Source organism: Paramormyrops kingsleyae, chromosome 1 (assembly GCF_048594095.1).
Source record: "Paramormyrops kingsleyae isolate MSU_618 chromosome 1, PKINGS_0.4, whole genome shotgun sequence".
Classification (NCBI taxonomy): Eukaryota; Metazoa; Chordata; class Actinopteri; order Osteoglossiformes; family Mormyridae; genus Paramormyrops; species Paramormyrops kingsleyae.
In genome coordinates this window covers 64,262,502-64,283,963 of record NC_132797.1, presented here as the reverse complement: position 1 = coordinate 64,283,963, position 21,462 = coordinate 64,262,502, and the positions used below count along the sequence as shown (strand labels likewise).

At 43.1% G+C, this 21,462-nt stretch overlaps 1 long non-coding RNA gene across 1 annotated transcript; it reads left to right on the top strand.

The window, feature by feature from the left end:
* Positions 1-3,981: 3,981 nt before the first annotated feature.
* On the top strand, positions 3,982-5,796 carry LOC111854193 (uncharacterized). The gene is made up of 2 exons (XR_002840624.2): positions 3,982-4,130; positions 4,561-5,796. It is a non-coding gene; the product is annotated as an uncharacterized lncRNA (long non-coding RNA).
* The last annotated feature ends 15,666 nt before the right edge of the window (positions 5,797-21,462 follow it).

Sequence of the window (21,462 nt, the reverse complement as noted above, 5' to 3'; positions counted from 1 at the left end):
TATGGGGACATAATGTCCCCATAATGTGATAAATATCCGTTTTTTTCCCTTATGGGGACCGGTTTCCTGGTCCCCATAAGGGAAAACTATATTTTATAAAAATTGGTGACTGCTATGAACAAACTAAAAATGCAAAAACTCTTGTATTTTGTTTGGTTACTTATGGTTATGGTTAGGGCAGGGTAGGGGTTAAGGTTGTCATAGTTAGCGTTAGCATTTTTCCCATTGAAATGAATGAGCGGTCCCCATAAGGATATGTTTACCCTATATGTGTGTGCGTATGTGTACAAGTGCTCTGCAACAGACTGGTGTCCCGTACAGGTGTGCAATCTTATGACCTGTGCTTCCCAGAATAGACTTGTCATGCTGAATAGTATGTGATAATTGATTCATTTAAAACAGGTGGATTGAGGTATTTTTAGATGTATGTACGGAATAGACCCTTCCATAAGGATGTCCCGTGCTGGTACAGAAATTTGAATCAGAGTAACCACTCAATCATTCTATTTTGGATGGCTGAAATATGAGTTCTACTTGGATTGTGGTCAGATGAAAGACACGTTTCTTTTTTTAAAAAACCCTGTGATATGTATCTCCTTGTTGCAAGGAAACTTGCAATTTTTTGCAAAATGGACTTTGCCTTAGTTTTCGGTGTTTGGAACAAAAAGTTTCCAAGAGATGAAGAATAAGGGCTTCATCTGCTTGCTCTTCCACTGAATCTCACCCAGAAAGTCTTTTTTTCCTTTTTTTTTTTTATGAAGCATCTTTTGTTTTGTAGTCGGCCTTCTCCAATGCAAGAAGAACACAATTCCTGAGTCTCTGCTTGGACTTCATACTGAAAACAAGTTTTCCATTTTAGTATTTAGCCAGCAGATGTGTGCCGGCCGGCTCCGCATGACGGGCCTCGCTGTGCTGACACTTTAACAGCATGTGACCTTGAGTGGCAGCTATGCTTGCCCCCAGCAGCATGCTAAAGATATTATGCTGGCTTTACGACCGGGCAGTGCGGCAAGAAGAAGAGGAGTTACGAGGCGCCCGCAGGGAGCAGTGGGGAGCTCCGTTGTCTCCCTGTTTTAATCATCCCTCACAAGTATATATATGTCACATTCATGGAAAAAACTTCAGCCAATAATGTAGCATAGCATGGCTTTCAAAGTCCAGGGCTAAGTGGCACCTCAGTGGCTGAGTGCTCTTTGTCCTGGTTCATCACTGTTTTACTGTGGTCGTGCTTTTGCTTTGCCAAGGTTCCTATAGCTAGTGGTTGGCAAGTCATATCTAATATTGAATATGTATAAAAATGTTTATAACCCTAGCCTGACTGTTTCGTCGTGGGTTTCTACTTAACATTAAAATTCCTTCAAGTAAAAACACTGATATTTCTCGAAAAATACCAGCGTTTTTCCTTTCATAGTGTGAAGAGCATTATGGATCCCAGAGCCACACCTCCATCTGAGTAACAGGAAGTGACTGGCAGTGAAACTTCCTGTGGGGAAAATTCTTGTGACGTAAGACTAGTGGCCTAAAATTGATCATTGTTTGTCATTTTTTCCTGAAAGTGAATTCTGGGCTTTTCTTTGCTGCAAATATTACTACTGAGAATACATTAATTGCAGATTCTGCAAGATCTCACTTTCATACTGGGTTCATGCAAAGGAATTTAGGGCACTGTGATGTAAATCAAACCTTTTCTCTGCAAAAATTACGTTTGCTGGTTATTTTCCATCCCTGTATCTATTCCAATGTAGCGTCAGAAATGTTAACTATTGGTGCAGAGTAGCCATTCCAGCCTTACTGAGACGGTGGGGGGGCATTACTGTACACGTATGGAACACGATGGGGGGGGGGGTCGCCTTGTTGAGTGAATCTCCAAGTTTATTTCTCCGTGGGGAGAGAGTTGTCATTGCTGAATTCTTTGAGGTGATGAATTGCTCTCCCTGTTGAGGACTGGATCATTTGGAGTAACTTAAAGTATTTGATGCCGTGGGTGTAGCTTTCAGCCTCTTAACAGACTTTGAATGAATGAGACAGGATAAGGGTATGATTAGTAGCTTATAAGATGTTTAAAGATTCTAGAACTATGCTAACGATGGATGGTACAATAGTGTCGAATTCTGAGTCATATCATGTCGTCAGAGTTAAATGAGGTCTTGAGATATTTCAGGTGGATGGTTTTGAGGTCACCCCGCAAGAAAATGGGTTTCTTGAGAATGGATGTCTAACTTGGGAGCTGAAATGAAGAGGCGCTCGCCTTTACCACGCTCTGGTACTCGAATATATCCCAGGATTAACTCACAGCAACGTCAAGCAGGTGGTGACAGCTAAGGTTACCTTAAACCCACAACGGCGGCCTTTGTCTTTTCACACCAATGATCTACTGTTTCAGCAAGGCGTTGAGAAGTTCCAAGGAAAATTAGATTAGTCGGTTCTGCTGGGAAGACCTCATCATCATCTTCATCAAGTATCATTAAACTGCCATTAGCGGGATACATTGTCTCAGATATATTGATTGACAGGTGTATGAGACGTTGACATTTAAGGCTTCAGCTGATACTTCTAGGCAGCCTGGTATTATTCTGCGTAATTTAGCGTACGTGACTTTCTTAAGGGTATAACAGCAGGAACCATCCTGGTATAGTATGTATTTATGCCATGGTATGTATTTAATCGCCATGTTACTTGATGCTCAGACAAAACCCCTGCCTCAGTCCTTCAGGCCATGTCAGAAGGTGCCTCTGTGTATCCCGGAGCTCATTTTCTGCTAGGTGTTCAGTCCCAATAATGGCTCCTGGATGTACATACGCACCATGCATGAAGACTTCTTCGCTTTTTCTCTCCACAACTGAACATGAAACTGAGGAAGCTGCTGCAAATGCCTCCTGCTCTCTGCAACACACTGCCAGGATCTCCGGTTATCTATCACGCTTTTTTATGGGGAAAGAGAATGATAGAGCTGTGCGCTATAAAATTTCATTTGAAAGGCTATACCCCCCCGCCCCTACCCTGGTGTGCAGAGTCTGCACCGGACTATGTTGTTCTAGTGCCACGTCTAGGATGGGGGGGGGGGACTCTCTGGCTGACCCACACGTGTCATCACCTCAGGCTGGCTGCGAAACGCAGGCTCTGACAGCCTCGACCCTCTCAGGGGTGAGATGCTTCGGGTGGGGGCTGAGGAGCCGGGGGGGGGGGTACCAATGGCTTTTAGGAACCCTTAGAGCATCAGGTCTGCTCAGATCATTACTCTATTCCTGCAGTGACCATTTAAAATTATTACCTGTTTCCTTTTCCCTTTAAACTAGGCTTCCGCTGCCCAGCGTGCTTCTCTCCTCATCTTGAAATGGACGCTACGCCACGTGGATCTGAGAAACAAATCATCCGCTCTCTCTGACTCCTGCTCCCAGGGTCCCTCGCTCAATTGTCTCGCCAGGAGCCTTTTGTGGAAATCCGAGACAAAATGTAGAATATACGGCTGATGTCGGTTGTATATAAAAGAAATGTAGGGACCCCTCTTCCCACGAGAAATGATTATATAAAAATCCAGGTGTGAATGAGAACTGTGTCATCCTTTCAAAAGAATTAAGAAACCTCAATTATATGGAAGTCAAGGACAAAAATAAGCAATAAATAAAGGCTGCTTCTCTTTGCCTATTTGAACGATGTACTCTGTCTTGACTTTTTACCATTGTGAGAACACCATCCTGGTCTGGATATAGATGGAAATATATGGCCCCAGCATATAGACAAAAGGACATTGGTTTTGTTTAATGTTTGAGTTGAAACAATCACTGGCATTGTGCCTAAACAACATACCCATGAAAACTCTATACACGCACACAGAACAGAGCTTTAAATAAAACCCTTTGGTTAGTGTGAAGCAGCATCAGTGCCCCAACCAAGCCATCATGGCGCCCAGCTCAGAGGCCTGATATCAGTTTGTAGGACTTCTCATTTCCTCATGATGGCCCTGTATCCACTTCCCCCCAGGTAAACCCCCTCAGGGCTCACAGCTCCACTAAAGCCTGGCTTTCGTCCACATTCACTGGAACCCAGGGAGGACTCGGTCCGACCCAGCAACCCTCAGCCCCACAGCTAATAAAACGACACCCTCTGGCGGAACAGCAAGAACAGACAAGGTCAGTGGCACCGGCACCCAGCTCTAGCTTAACCACTGTGGTTATTCCCCCTTTCTTATCTCGCACCGATCCCTCATTCCCTGAAAAATATTAACTGATGGGCCTGACTGGCTTATTATTACAGTGGTTAAAGTTTTAAATTTTAGAGGAGCTTGTTGGTTCACAACTAAGTGATTTCATGGGCAAATTAGACTGATTAGCTGTAGGTTTTTTGTTTATTCATTTTACATAATTGAAGCTCCTGTTGCACCATTCATTCACATTTTACATCACTTTTTTGTAATGTATATCTTCGAGAAAGTAGCAATTTGGGCCCATCAGTGAAATAGGTAAGAAGACAGTCAGAAAGAGACAGAAAAAAACCTCTTCAGCTGAGTCTGTTGCTTCTCATATGCTGTAACCCACTAGGCATGCTCTTTGCCTTAATCAGATCCACAGAGGACTTTGCCAAGTATTACGAACAGGTTGTGCTAAGGCTACAGTATTGGCTCCAAGAACCTGAACCACAGGCCTTGTTGCAATGTGGGAGGAGACCTAAGCAAGGTGGGACTTACAAACACTGTACATGCAGAGATGGGCCTGGAATCAGGTCCATGACAGTGCCGCTTTCAGAACCATCATGGTCCCCCGGGGTGCTGTGACTTACCCTGTTTCATACCTCCCCACCAGCTTGGTCTCTTTGGCAGCATAGAGGATAGATGATCTCTGGCTTCAGTCTCCCGGTTCTGCATGTTTTTCAGTGGTACAGTGCACATTTTTTTATTTTCCCAGGCTGTAGATTCATGTCTGCCCATCAGTTTTTGGAGAAAGCTTGTTGTTCTTTGATGAACGTCGGCATCATAATATTTACATGCTAATGTCATGGACTAGATGAGCATAGGAAAACAAGCCTGTGTTTACCATATACAGCAGTTGTGACTGATTTAATGTAATACTAGAGACGTAGGCTCAATAGTAGGCCAATGGCACAACGCTAAACTTTATAATAATCCTCCTTGATCTATAAATACAAATACCATGGTACGGGCCAGAGTTCTGGACATTTTTTATGGTGCCTCTTTAAAGAGCCTCAGTTTCATTCAAAGTGCAGGACAGATGTTCCCGATTACCTCACTGTGTTGTTAAGAGCCCCCCAGAGAATCTCTGTAAGCAGGGGCTACACGTGGGCTTTGTGTGGTCCCCTATTTTTTTTTTCCTTTTTCAGAGTCACCTTTTTCCGCAGCCTTTTTAAAAAAATTGTTTTTACCTTTAAATCTGAAAGTCCAACGGCTTCACGATGCATGTGTTTGAAAGATGGGAGATGACAGAGGCTTTGCTGTGTCCGCAACCTGAGCAACAGATGAGGAAAAATGGGAGTTTAAGAAGGATCATCCAACACTTGCCTCCCCCCGGAGTGTGACAATTTATAAAAGTCACTTGATGAAAGACATCTCCGCCTTGATCTGCATTTTAAAAAATGTGTATATTGTAAGGAATATGTGCATGTGTGCACCAGCTGTTCATAAATACCACCTCTCGGCAAGGCCGTTTTATGGGGAATCAGAGATGCGGCTGAAAACAGGTGCTCTGCTTTATTGCACCTGGATGCAGCGATTTGTCCAGGTAACACGAAGACATGAGAATCTGCAAATCCGTGTAAAAGCAATAAACGATGCTTCTGCGTGAACTGCTGTGCGTTTTCTTGAATTCAGCTATTACCTAAACTGTGTGATTTTAACAGTAAGATATGTAAAATAATCATTGTATTATCCTGATATTTTGTGTATTGTAGGTATCCTAAATAAGCACAGATTTTGTAGCAGGAGTTTAGAGTATTGACCAGTTATTAAAGTTATGACCAGTTATTAAATATCCTTCATTATTTGCTCTTTCAAGAATCACTGGAAACATTTTTTGAGGTGTGTTTGTGTGATTAGGAGACTGATTCTACTTTTTGATTTGCACTTTTTGTTCAGGAAAGTACATCAGTCTCATATGATGTTTTTACATGTAATTCCAACTAAAATTCAATTTAAACATAAAAATCCAAATCCGGTCCAAAATTCAGAAAGAACTAGTCATAACTCAGCACTTGTGAACTGGCACTGCTACAGCTGATTGATCAGGTTTATAATCAGGGCTACCTTGGGCTAATAATAATCTAACCAATTTATGCTTTTCAGCTCTGATGAGGATTTATAATGCGACACGTGTGAAATGGCAGAACACATATTCACATATGCAGCATCATGTAAGCCTTCATTAGATGTCCATCATACTGAATCATCAAGCACCACCCCCCCCCAAATGCTCTCTCTCTCTCGCTCCCCCATCCCCATCTGCCTAGGAACTGTTCCTGGCCACATCCCTTGAAGCTGCAAACCAGACCCTCACATCATCACATCTCCATCTCAGGATTATGATGATGTATCATATTTTATTTATATATATATGTATATATTTATACACACACATATATACACTCACCTAAAGGATTATTAGGAACACCTGTTCAATTTCTCTCCACTACAAATAGGAAAAAGAGGCTACAATTTGCACGAGCTCACCAAAATTGGACAGTTGAAGACTGGAAAAATGTTGCCTGGTCTGATGAGTCTCTGATGATTTCTGTTGAGACATTCAAATGGTAGAGTCAGAATTTGGCGTAAACAGAATGAGAACATGGATGCATTGTTACAGGCTGGTGGTGGTGGTGTAATGGTGTGGGGGATGTTTTCTTGGCACACTTTAGACCCCTTGGTGCCAATTGGGCATCGTTTAAATGCCACGGCCTACCTGAGCATTGTTTCTGACCATGTCCATCCCTTTATGACCACCATGTACCCATCCTCTGATGGCTACTTCCAGCAGGATAATGCACCATGTCACAAAGCTGGAATAATTTCAAATTGGTTTCTTGAACATGACAATGAGTTCACTGTACTACAATGCCCCCCACAGTCACCAGATCTCAACCCAATAGAGCATCTTTGGCATGTGGTGGAACGGGAGCTTCGTGCCCTGGATATGCATCCCACAAATCTCCATCAACTGCAAGATGCTATCCTATCAATATGGGCCAACATTTCTAAAGAATGCTTTCAGCACCTTGTTGAATCAATGCCACGTAGAATTAAGGCAGTTCTGGCAGTTCTGAAGGCGAAAGGGGGTCAAACACCGTATTAGTATGGTGTTCCTAATAATCCTTTAGGTGAGTGTATATATATATATATTACTTTGCATTGTTGAGCTACACCTTCGACAGGATGCCAGTCCATTGCAGGGCACATATACATATACTCACTTATACGATCAAGACTTATACAATATTATTTGTACAATGGCATTTACACAACAACCCAGAATTTCACTATGAAATGACCAGTTAATACCCTTCATAGTTTAGTGTCATGTTTTATGGTTTTTTTAATAGTATGATCTATCATGTCCGGCTAGTGAGTTGAACAGGCCTGGTCAGTACACCCTGGGAGTGGCATCACTGTGGTCCCAGCCATGAGTGCCGCTCCCCCCCGCCCCCCACTTCCTGTGGCAGCCGTCTAGACGGTTATGTTGATTCGTATTAAATTACCTCAGGACGACACTTAATGTTTCTATTTTCACGTATTATTTAAAAAGCAGCAGCCAATATAAACGGAAGTTTTCCGCTTAACATTTTGGCCGTGGTGTCATTTCAGATTGAAAGCAGCACTTGTAATTTATGTAGCAACAGACGACTATTAAAAGGGTTTCTGTCTGGCTCGTGACTGTTAATTATATGAACCGTGTAATCGGTCCAACCGGGCCTCACACTGAACCGGAATGTCCTTGGTTCGAGGCCTAGCTTGCTGACTTAAACAATTAAAAAAAACAATATTTACGTGCAGAAACTAATTACAGTTATGAAAAACTGTGAGCATGCCATCTGTCCTGGCTGCTGTAATCTCAGTCCAAGAGTCTCACATGCCGTACATGCTATATATACTTTTTTTTTCATATAAATCATTTTAGCACAGCTGCGTTTTGCCCTGCAATCCATCCTGAGATAAGGCTTCTCAAATCTCCCTCCAGCATTACTTGGCCCGCGCTTGGACACTGGCCAGCTGGTCATCAAACTTCTCAAGTTATGGGTACGACTGTCTTAAGTGTTAGTGTATGTTAGCTTGTGTGCCTGCATGTGCGTGTGTTCTGGGCCAGGTGTGTCCAGGAAGAAGGCATCACTGTACGTGCCACACCGATCCTCGAGTGACCTAAGCCCTTGTTCGCGGCCCTGTCTCTAAGGGCTACTTAGAGGAAGAGACGCTTGATAAGGATGTTCGACCTTTCAGCACGCTTACTGAAACCACGAGGTTTCCTTTTGACGGACCGGCTCATGACTTCAGGTTTCTCCAACTATACTTTCAAAATTCTGCCTAAATGAGTTTCGTTGGCTATTTATAACAGTGAAGAGGAAGTGAGAATCTTGGGCGATGTAAATTGATTGACACTGTACCTTTCCTGTCTTTTGGCTATATTCACTGCCACATATCAGGGATTCTGTCAGTCCAGCTGTCATTTTATACCGAGCAGGGTGAGGGGCTAGTGTGTCACTTAAAAGTGTGTTTACAGTAATACATAGGCTTGAAGCTTATGTCGTAGAAGCATTTGCGACAGTCCAAAGTTAGAAGCTGGTTTTCCGCCTATGAGCAACAAAACCTTGAATGTGTATTTATGGTAACTGAAAGCTATTAACGAGAATGAAAACATGCAGGACTGTGAAAAAGGAAAGGTTAGCAGCATAATAGGGGAGCTTTTGCTGCAATACATAGATAGACAGACATAGATTGGTTAATTGATTAGAAATTTTGATAGGCAAGGTTTACAGTAGGACAATGTTCATATTTAGATTAAATAATAGACAGTAAGTAACAATGCAAAGCATGTCAGGGAAAGTATTGCATGGAATTCCACAGTAACAACTCAGAAATAAATACTATTGTTGTACAGTAGATGAATGAATGTTCTGTGAAGAGCTTGATAAATGTTCCATGAAAGCTTGATAAATCTGGAAGGAAAGAGGAACATAGTTGGAGTTGGAGAGATTCCCTTCCTGTCCATACAGGAAGCCGTATATGTGGACTAACACGGCGGGATTCGCAGTCGCCACAAGCCAAAGCTCTCACACATCACTTCTGCGCCAGTTCACTGGTCATCTGCATGCTCCATAAACTGCATTGACGGCACATTGGTCGTTATCTTCTCAACAGGCCATCTGTTAATGACCTGGCAGTCACAGAATTTAGCTTTCCTGAAAACAAGCTCTCAATTCTGAAAGATGCTGGGCTGCTAATCTGATTTTTAACTTGCCTGAATTGGTTGAGTGTCCTGAAGGAAGCTGCTCATTTTTCATACCTACTTTGGGGCAGTTATGTGGAGAGAGTGTTTTATTATGCATTCAGTCCAGGGGAAACAAGTGTCAGGGACCAGCTGTGTGTGTGTGTGTGTGTGTATGTGTGTGTGAGAGAGAGAGAGAGAGAGAGAGAGAGAGGGAGACATGTTATTACACATGTTATTACACATGTTATTTTGACCTTGTGGGAGTATTTCTTTTGGTCCCCACAAGGGGTAACTCAACTTTATAAAAATGTGTGACTGCAATCAAAAAACTAAAAATTCCAGAAGTCTTGTATTTTGTTTAGCTACTTATGGTTAACTTTAGAGCTTGGTAGGGGTTAAGGTTGTTAGTTAGGGATTTCCCTACAGAAATGAATGGAGAGTCGCTACAAAGATATGAATACAAACGTGTGTGTTTGTGTGTGGCTCAGCATGTTATGATGCTGTGCCTTTGATAGGATGGTTGCCAGTCAGCGGAGTAATTTCATGGTTGACCTCCTGAGCAAGGCCCTTAACCCCCAACTGCTCCAGGGACTGGCTTTCTCAAAATGTACATAATTTTCAATAAAACTGTCTACTAAATAAATTAAGTGTATGTCTGCCCTTTTCACTTTTTAAGGAATATATGGAGAAGTCAGATTTGCTATGTACTGGGACTGGTAGCACTAACCAGATTATCACAGAGAACAAAGCCGCCTTGTTGTATTTACAGTCTGACCACAACAGGTGGTTGATAAGACCATGGGAATGAATACTTAGAAACAGTAAAGTCACTCCTGATTCTTGCTGAATTCACCTGTCACGGTCACAGCAAGAAAAATCCCCCATATTGGGTTAAATTACGTTAGACTGATTTCGAATTTTAAACATGTCAAAAGTACACCTCCATGAACTAATTTTCTATACAAAGTATCACTGTGATCAAACATAAAAAAACAAATCCTATCCAATTGTAGAAAATTCCTTCTTGACCAACATGCAACTTGGAACACTCTGCTCCTGATGATGATGGAGACTTAGCCAGATTTGGTTTAGCCAACCCCCCCGGCAGGCGTCATGGCGCTAAGCCTAATCCGGTATCAGGACATTGATAGAATCTACAGTTCAGATGTAAAAAATGACGTAAACCTGCAAATAAGTTGCTCTTTTCTTGAGTTATTATCCTGTAACAGTAAGCTGTTTAGAGGAGGGAGGGAGGGATGGATGGATGGATGGATGGATGGACAATTTTCCCTTCTTCAGTTCTGGGCTAGATTTACCTTTTCAGGTGCCCTAGCTTTAATTATTTTTATATTTTGTGTAATTATTCTTCTTTGTGTATTATTTATATTAATATATAATATCTGAATTTGTTCTTTACTTTGTCTGGGCCCCTTTATGCCGATTGGACTCCAGGCAGCTGCCTGGTTTTCCTGTGCCTGGATCAGGCCCTGTCTCCATCCTCCCGTCTGACATAGCATTATGATCACATTCACTTTATTGTCAGTCCTTTTCATTTGGAGCCAGTCAAATAATCTCTGGCCTGGAGAAAATAAGGGGGGTGGGGGCACGCATCAGCTAGCCAACACGGCCAAGAGCAAGACAACTGAGCCCAGGACTGTGTTCGAAATGTCCACTCATCCCCTATATGGTCCAATACATAGTGAGTTGGTCATTTTATAGTGTTGTTCAAATTCTTAACTGTAAATTCCGTTCACTACAGTACACTACAAAATCAGTGCAAGGCACACCAAAATGTGGTGCACAGAAGCTGTACCCTACATCAGTTGACTTAGACCATCATGCAGCTGGGCCTGTCACATGAGTGTCGGAACCATATTTGAAAAACTTTCAGTCTGAACTTTAACTATTGATTGTTTTCAGTAGCTCACTTATGAAATACTTGCATGTGAGCTATAACAACAGTGGCGAATGGCTATTTTAATGTATTTCACTACTTTACATGGGCAACATTAAGTTCACAATTGATACAGTATATTGAAGATCAGTATTAAACACCATAGTTAAAGCTGCAGTCCCAATCATACTTTAGCAGGTGGATACAGTACAGTCAAGTATGTTGTAAATAAAGTTACTTTGCACAGATTTGAGTTGTAAAGTTTTATGTTATTGTTGTTTCAACATTTTGAAGATGTATGTCAAAAGCACCCCATGGTTACCGGGGACATCCAATATCTACATAAACTGTCATTGTAGGGATGCATCCATAAAATCCGATTCTTTTAAACTTATTTTTAAGGTGAAGAGCCCTGGCTGATCACACAGCCTTTGGTTTAGCAAGGAAAGTCAGATGACAAGCAACTTGGCATTCTGGCAAGGAATCACGATGCTGACAATTTCCTTCCTTTATGGAATGACACTGCACATGTCACATCAGGAACTATGAGAACGGTAGGATAAGGAGGGTGGAATTAGCATGAGGTAGCTGTTTGCTGTGGAAACCAAGCAGCATGACCATAAATTTTGGTTCTTTGGAAAATATGTCAGTAAACGGAGACATAAGAAATGCTTCCCAACACAGAACTAACCCTTCCGACTGACTGTGCGCTCGAAAAGATAGGAGGCCATTAAACTATTCTTATCTAAGCCAATGAAATACAAAGTTCATAGATTAAAGGGCCCTTTGGCTGAGAAGTAGACAGCCAAACTGAAAGGAGATCATGCCGGATTGTAGCGTTTAAATTTTACTCAGCACCGTTGGACCGAACACATGTTACTGGCATGACAGGCAGGTCAGAAGCTTTTTTTTAAATTAAATTACGATGCCACCTGCCTGGGGGGTCAGTCAATATGGTTCTGTGAAGCTGGGCATGTGGAGGGACACTCCAGTGATGGCATATTATTTTTCCATGGGGGGGGGGGTGTCAGGATTTACCAAGAAACCAAGACCGCCTCTGTGTGTGCCCCCCCGCCTGCTCTCCATGTTCCCCACAGCTGTCCCTTTCCACTCTCATTTTTCTCTGTCAGATTTCAGCTATAATTAGCAGTGACCACTCCGCACACATATGGGAGAGTGCGGCCGGAACCAGCAATCACAAAATCTATTCTTATATAGCATAATTATATTTGGAACGCTTTGCATTAAATATTTTCAGAAAATTGTGGAAAGGGTTTGGGTTTCAAAATGTTCTGCTTTCTTTAAAATTCTTCAAAAGTCATGTTTCTGGCAAAATCTCCCGTGTGATATGTATAGTGAATATACCTGAGTTTGCTATTTCATTCATACCAGCAAAATGACATCCTCTCAAATTTCTCCTGTCTGACACTAGCCGGGTTCCCGTTAGCAGAGTTATCTCAAGTGACTCGCGATTCCTGTGTAGATGATAAATAGGCATCTCTTAAACCAATTGAAGAAGCAGTTTAGGGGATTCCAAAGCACACGTTTCGGTCCCGGGGCAGCGCCTGAATGCGCCCACACCATTGTTCTGATCTCCTGCCACGTTTGGCCTGTAGTTAGATAAACGGCAGACTAATTGATTCATGTGGGCTTAGAGTCCCTCCAGTTATATATAACTCAATTTGCCACTTGCAGACAAAGACAGTTCACTTGACACCCAAATGGTGCAATCGCGCCAAGGGCGGGGTGGGGGGGGGGGGGGGGAGAAAAACATACAAAGAAGCAAGGGAAAACTGTAGGGTGACTATGGTTGAGTGATGGGTTCATATGCGGAGATCTTTATCATAGCGACGCGGCTCTGGTTGCTAGGTAAACACGAGCAAATGGATGTTTTTCGGGGCCTTCAGTGTTGACCAGAGGAGGGGGCACAGCTCAGCCTCCCTACACACTGGCACGGGGCTGTGGAAACGACCTGGCACGTTGGAAACATATTAGATTCAGGTGACAAACAATCGGCTGACGTCAGACAGGGTGCTCGGGGAAAGGTTGTGCAGCAAATATAGCCACCATTGTGCAGATAAATCATTCAGCAGTGGAGATGGGTGGACACCACACACTGGTCATGATGTCGATCCAAGAGGCGAAGCCGTGCTTTGGCTTCTGTTATGACACGGGGCCAAAACTGAGAACTGGAACAAAATATGGTGGACGATGGGCGTTCATCCTGCCACGGGCCGGTCCTGTCCAACAGCCATAATGGGGTAGTGACAGACTGGCTTCTTCTGATCAAGCTCTCACTGTTGGTCAGTGCTGGGGGGGACAGGGGCTTCAGATCTGGCATCAGGGACGTCTGACATATTTGCGGGTTTTAGCCATCTGTTGCCGTAAAATTATCACCTTTACAGAAAGACAGTGACCCTCCGGTTGTAAAACACTGGACATATTTTTGGCATTTGACCGGGGCAGTTAATAGAGCTGATAATATTTCTGCTTTTATTGACCTGTCAGTTGTTATCAGTGACTTTCCCTAAAAACAACAATTGGCTTTCAGCACCAACACAGTCGGCGAGGAGAGAGAAGCACAGAAGTGGCAGAGGCATGGTGGTCGATTTCTCATACACCTGTTGAGAGAAAAACAATGTCTTTATTGTATAAATGCAAAGAAAATACATTTTCCTTTCCTTTTTATTATATTTCATTACAGGAAATAAGAGGAACAAAATATCAAAAGGCACCTCTTCTCATGTAAACGTTCTCTGTAATTTAACTTGATATGTATTTGTCTCCAGTCTGGTGACTTTGCGTCAAAATTGCACGTTTTCACATCTCTGTAGATTCAATCTATACACTGGGATGAATTCAGGGTTTGGTCATAAATACAGGATACATATTTATTGTTCTAGAAGCTTTTCCTGGCATCCTAGTTCATATTTTATTTACAGTTTGCTGCAATGAAAGTCTCAAGGAACTTTTGGAGGAAAATATCTGAATATTTCATCAAACGATTTCATCACAGGGTCATTTATGGAGTGCTGGACCTCAGGGCATGTGCAGCAGGTATGAAGAGAATCCTGAGACATAGAAAAGGCTCAGGAGAATATAGGATCACCAGCAAAAAACACAAAGCAAAACAAAACACTGAATTCTTTATCAAGTCTTCTCAGTGACGTCATGATGAAAATGAAGATGATGATGGTAGCAGTGACCCAATCAAATCTCTTGAGGGCTCTTCCTTGCCCTCTCCGGTCTGAGACAGATATGTAAGGCGTGCTGCTTTCCCGGTGATGTCATCAGTGCGCATCATTTACGCATTGTGGGTAATCATCCGGACGCCTGAGGCATTTATGGATCCCGGCTCCAGTTACCAATCGCAGAAGCCTTTAATACCACCAGTGCCTCAAATGTTCTTGAAGACTTTGGCAGAAGGTGCTCAGACTGGCCCACTACAACTGAACAAACAAGGAACGTGTGCATTAGATTGGGGTTATAACGGGTTAGGGTTTTCTTGTGTATGCACATTCTTGGTTGAGTACTATGAATACATCTGCGGCCATAAATACTCTGGATCACTTGTAATTTTATTCTTCTCCGAGTGATTTATCAAGTGTATCTATTGATAATTTCGTGGTGGGTTAAAGGAGGGAAGCACTCCAGTCATCTACGAGTCGCTATAGAAATAGAAGCTTATTTTTAATTTGAAGCAGAAATTGATTTGCACAGCTTGTGTCTCTCTGGGCATGGGAAAGGTCGGGGGAGGGGGGAGCCAGGACCCGCTGTATCATCTGTCGGGGATTAAAGCCGATTTCACCGTGTGCCTAAATATCAGCAGCGATGCCAGGTCTCAGGACAAGGGAACGCAGGCCAGAACCATTGGCCACCTCCTGCTCATGCAGACTGTGGCATAACGGTGCAGAGACGTTACAAGAACGTGACGCAGATGTTGCATGAACGTTGCGTGCTTTCCTTTTAAATGCCAAGCACAGAATGTGTATACACACACACAGACACACATAGACACAAAAACATGTTTGTATTTATATCTTTGTTTTATATCCATTCATTTCTATGGGAAATGCCATAATCCCAACTATGACAACCTTAACCCCTATCCAGCCCTATCCTTTCAAAATTTTTATCACATTATGGGGACATTTGGTCCCAAGAACACAAGCTATTCATGACACACGCATGCACACACACAGACACAGACACACACACACACAGGTTTGTAATCATATATTTGTGGTAACTGTAATCCCAACATGACGACCCAATCCCCCGCCCTTACACATTTTTGAATGTGAAATAGAAATTTTTGAATGTGCATAGTAGAGAGTTTGAGGGGGCACAACCTACTTTAAAATACTTAATCTAAAAATGCAGACTTATTCACTGGGGGCATGAATGAATCCAAATGAAATATTGTGAGGTGCAGTTCACAGTACAGTCACAGGAAGAAAGACAGGCAGGTCAGGAGGGAAAGGGTACATATTTCGTACTCATGTGAATGTGTCACCTAGAACTGCCTCAGGAATTACCTACCAAACTGAAAATGCTATTGATATATAATTTTGTGTATGGAGGGGCAAAAGAAACCTTAGCACCTGCATTTGGGAATTAATACGATGTCATCAGATCAGTGTGACTCTCTGGTACAGGGACCGGTGAGAGACAAAAAATGGCAAGCTGGGGGCAGCACATTCTGGGCCTGACAGGGCTGCCAGGGACAAGGGCGTCTCTGTGCCACTGATACGTCCTACATCTGTTTTCCATGTCAGAATCAGTCCTGTCCCAAAAATCCATGACTTTTAAATATTTTGAAACCCCTCATCTGCTGTTAACGAAACACTTTATTCTTTATTCTCCTTGGAGAAGAGAAGATTGTTCTATCGATGGCAGGATGGGTTTTCAGTATCGACCTCTGTCATCAGTGTAAAATTGGCGGGTGTTAAAATGACACTGATTTATTAAGTACCAACAGTTGGTGCGAATGTATCTCCTTCACACTTTGTGTGAGTGTTTTGGGGGGGGTCAGCAGTGAATATTTACTGTTATCAACTGCGACGGTCGCTGATCGAAGCTCAGGGCTAGTGTTTTTGAAAAGCCGCGAAGCTGTTCACACTGCTGGAAAAATTCCCCTTATGTCCTCGGTGTACTTTTGATGTTTAGCGACAGTGTGATTGATGAAGGGGGGAAGGACACAGAGGGGGTGCGGGTCTATTGGGGGCGAGATTAGGGCAAAAATAAGCCTGGCACACGTCTCACCCTGACGGCGGACACGGGCAGCTTGAGGTCTGCCTCACTGAAGAGCAAAGCTGAGAGAGTGGAATTTCATGGTGCCGTTTGTAACGTAAAAATCCTGTCAAAAATGGAGGATCCGTCTGTGGGTGGGGATGGGTGGGTTGGGTTCAACCTTCTAGCATTTGCCCAAACAAGTCTGGGCAGCCGGTGGAAGTCAGCTCACAGTTCTCAGAAAAACGGGTTGTGTCAGCTGGTTGGCTCTGGCGCACTTGTGTGTCTCTGCGATCTTTAATCTATTTATAAAGCATCTGTGGTTCTGAGTACAGCTCCTGGACCATGAAAACCAAGAGCCATAGGTAGGAATCAAAGACCCGGAGCATTTTTATTTATGCTTCATGCCATACTTTATTGCCTGTTTTTGGACCCATCAGCTGGTACAAAACCCCAGTAAGGAGAGACCACTAAACAACTGAATCCAGTTTGTGTCCAGTGAATGCAGAAAGAAAACGATCGTCTGTTAGAAAATAAAATAGTAATCATTAGCAAAATCAATACCAAGTGTACGGAAGAGGATTAGGGCCACCATGAAAATATTATTTGAATTCTGATTTTAATGTCAGAATTCTGAGAGAAAAGTCAGAATTCTGACATTAAAGTAAGAATTCAAATAATATTTTCATGGTGGCCCTAATCCTCTTCCGTACAAGTGCAATTAAAAGTTGTCTGCATATAATATTTATGTCAGGGTCTTAAAACACTTAGAATCTTAAGAATTTGACACCCCAAGAAAGCACTTTTTTTTTCTTTTTTTTTTTAACTGAACTTTGGTCTAGTTTTGGCCCAATCCAGGCTTTTGAAAGTCACATATATTTATGAAGATATGGTGAATTAGCCTAAATGAGACCACACATATATAAATACATACTGGTGGCCCTGGTAACTTTGCCATACTCACCAGTGATTCATAAAGCATGTGAACCAAAGCCAAGCACTGCCTTGCATTTTGTATGACGTGCTGTATGTTCAAAATATATACATATATAATGCATAGACAGATAGTCAGACATATCTGGCAAAGTCCAAAGAGTGAGAATGACTTTAATCTCTGCACCGCACATCCAGGATTGGAACATAAGCAGTAACCCAATAAGGCCACAATCTGCAGGACCCTGTCACCAGCCCCCCTCAGCCAGCACTCCAGCTCCCTGATCTTTTTTCAGCTAGTTTCCACTTCTTAGCCGGTCGTTTTCACAAGCTGTAAATTCATAAGTTAACAGCAATGAAGGGACCTGCAGGGGGTGTGGTGGGGGGGGGGGGGGGCGTATTGAAGGGGGCTACAGACATCCAGCTGTTACCCAGCCAACGATGGACTGGGTTTTGCCGTGTGATGGTGACCTACACCAGGGAGCGCGGAAATGCACCAATGCTGCTAGATCCTGTTTGTTTTTATATGTGTCATTTATAGAAAATCACGATTTATTTATCATGTGTGGTTCATTTTGTACCTGCACATACTAATTTCTGTAACTTTTATTCCACAAATTGGTTTTTATACTTTTGTCTTGATCGTACATTTACTTGTAAAAATTCCTTGTGCTTTTTGTGCTTGACACACGTCATCGTGCTCAATGCTGGGAGAGTCCAGTGACATTGAGCACAGTCACCCGATGTCACGACCGTGCAGAATGACTGATAAATACATTTAAAATGTTAAAATGTTAAAATGTCAGCCTGCAAAGTGAAGAGGGTCCCACCTTAAGGAACTGAAAGAGAATCGCCCCGTATCGGGGCGTGTGACTGGGTCAGTGAAATTAACAGGGAAACTGGAGAGGAACAGCCATAAATCAGTAATTTCTTAGAATCTGTCGACAAACGTAATTCTCATTTGAAGAGAACCGAGCAACGCCCCCCCCCCCCCCCCAGCCCCACTGCCACACACTGTCATCGAAACTGACCTATAAACATCACAGCTGTCACCCAAGCGCGCCTGGCCCGTGAAGGACATGCCACCATGTCTCTCGTGCTCTCCGGCCGGCCCATTTAGGAATGGGGGGGGGTGGGGAGGCTGTTAGAATCCTGCCCACATTCTGTGACTCTGACTCCCCAGACATGAAGGGCATTGCTGTTGTAAAATCACTGCAGCCTCTTTTGCTTATGGTCTGTGTCCAACATGCCAGGGGTTCAGGGCAGGCTGGAGGTGGGGTGGACCTGGCTGGGGGGTGGGAGAGGGTGCTAAACGTTTCCACTGAGATAAGTGATCTTAGAGCCGTCTTGCAATGCTCCTCAAACTTGCACAATACCACACACTGCGGTTCAGGTTATAAGAGATGCCATTGGCGTTACTGTAAAGTAAATTGCACAATATGCAAAATATGCCAAACAAAACGATTTACACCCAATCAGCTATCCCGGAAAAATGTTTAGGCGGGTCAGGAGAGCGAATCATCCTCCAGCAAACCATCAGTGGGGTCCTTGAGAGCCCCGATTGTGCATGGAGATGTTCCAGGCCACATCACACATTCTGACTCATTAAGCTTAAGGCCAATCGGTACCTCGGTGGGGTACTGCCTCATGCCTCCTCCTACGATCCCGTACTGGATCTGCAGTTGGAAGACAGTTGGACGGATCAAATAAATGTCTGTTTTGTTTCGCGGCCCAGACCACACACTCAGAACCCGTCGCCCTTTCCAAGAGCCGAGGCCTGGTTTGTTTCCCTGTTTCTGTGTGCTGAACCCAAACCCACATAAACCCGACCCCATTCTATACAATCCCATGTCACATAACTCTGTTTGCTGCTCCAATAAATCTCACAAAATATGTACTTGTGGATTATGATTTAAATATTTGAATATGTTTATGATGGCAAAGACCGTTTAAATCTATTGCACATATTTAAAATTAATAAAGCCATCAAAATTGAAAAAAGAACTGCATGTTGCAGTAATTTTAAGTGTTAATGTCTTTAATTGGGTATGGTGTATTTTGTGTTTCTGCTCTGGAATGTTTTTGGTGCTGTCAATCCATGTTGGTCACCTTTTTAAGTGGATGATTAGTGTCTTAATTAATTTTTCACTGGTTTTAATGAACTGCTATTTCAAATGGTATGGAGTAATCATCAATAAATAAAATGCATTAAAAAAAATAAGCAACATTTATGCAGTCTGATATTTGCCAGGGCAACCTGCACCCTGATTAATTACAAGGACAATATGGTGGTCTGACAGAATGTCAACAACAACAATATCACTACAAACAGCAGGGCCATCTAGGACCATCCAGAAAGATAACTGCAAACAATCAAAGTCAGGATATGAAACCAAAAATCAAATAAGGTTAAACCCTTTCGCACTGTTCGGCTCTGTCACTCTGTTTTACTGCAGAAATCACAGTTAACAACCTAGCAAGAGACACGCTTAATGTGCCGTACTGGGAGGAACAAAAACTTTCTGAAGAATTATAGCTACATGTGGAAAAAAAGAGCTTCCGTATTACTTGTCACAAGTAGTAAATAAGCACTGAGTGTTGTGGGGCCCACTTCCTGTGTAATTAAGTAAAGTCATGGCCACGGCTGCTGTTATATGGGCTCCATATGCAGGCAGACGTGTAAGTGTGTGAGTCAGATAAAACGATTATCTGACCTCTTAATAATGCGTCCAGACCTTTATAAAGTCACAGTCAGGAAGCTTATGGGCGCCTAATTCTTTTTATCGCTGTCAGATGAGAGTACAGTGGGTGTTAATGGAAATCACAGGGATGGATGTCGAGATGGCTCTTTGATTTCTACTCCCTATGCAATTGCGGTAACCATGGAGATGTTTTAAAGCAAGTGACTGACGTATGGGTGGATGGGCGTGAGGATGGCCTTTCCATTTAGCTGGAATGGTGAACAGGTGCGTTTGCACGTAGTGGCTAAATTCGGATCCGGTTAGGGGCGGCGTACCGTCAGCTAGCTAAAATGCAGACAAGAGGACATTCGGGGAAAAACGCATCCTCTTCCACACGCCCCTCGGATATTTCAAGAAATGTGAGAATATTCGGAGAACATTGCGCCATTAGACCCAACTGGAACATTCCTCCGTGTTCCCAGAACTCACCTCCATTAGCTGGGTAGGGTTGTTTTAGATAAAAATGTTCTTATGACAAATTGTCAATAAACTGGATGGAACGATACCCGCATTACGGCACCCGCGTACTACCGCTCTGAGCTCTGACCTCAGACAGGGCACTTCCAGAGGGCAGCGATCACTCACTACTGATTAAGCTAGCGCTCTCAGCTTGCACAATTCTCGCTTCCTCTCACCAGAGGTATCGCTTGCGCCGGCAAGCTCTCGATATGCCACAGGCCCGCGACCTGTCTCTCAACGCGAGGAGGCCCCGCCAGCACGATCCACGCCGGTCGCCATGTGGACGCCGTAACCGCGGTGACGTAATAGCCATCAGGAGCAACCTGCGGTCCTGATCCCTCCTTCTGTAAAACTCTATTGTAATTTTCGGAAAGGCGATCACTGACGAGTGCTTGTAATTAGTCTTAAGGGGATTATGTCGCTGCAATGAGATTGGGTTCTGGCACGGGGCAGGCTGCAGGCTGATTCCACGGTACACACATGGCGTGTTATTTAAGGGCTTTTCAGCATGGTGCACCCCGCAGCTATGACCTGACGCCACATTCTGCTGATAGATGTGGTCAGAGATGGGCTGCAAACCAATACCCACCCCTATGCCAATTCACTTCATATGAAATCATATGGTACTCTTACTTACATGGAAATAAATCTGAAACTCACTTAGGTGTTACTGAAAATAAGTTATCTCCTAAACAATATAGGATTGAATAAACAATTTTTTTAAATGGCTGTCCTACAAAACTAGAAAGTTCCGGAAGAAAAGATAAAGGATGATCTCCAT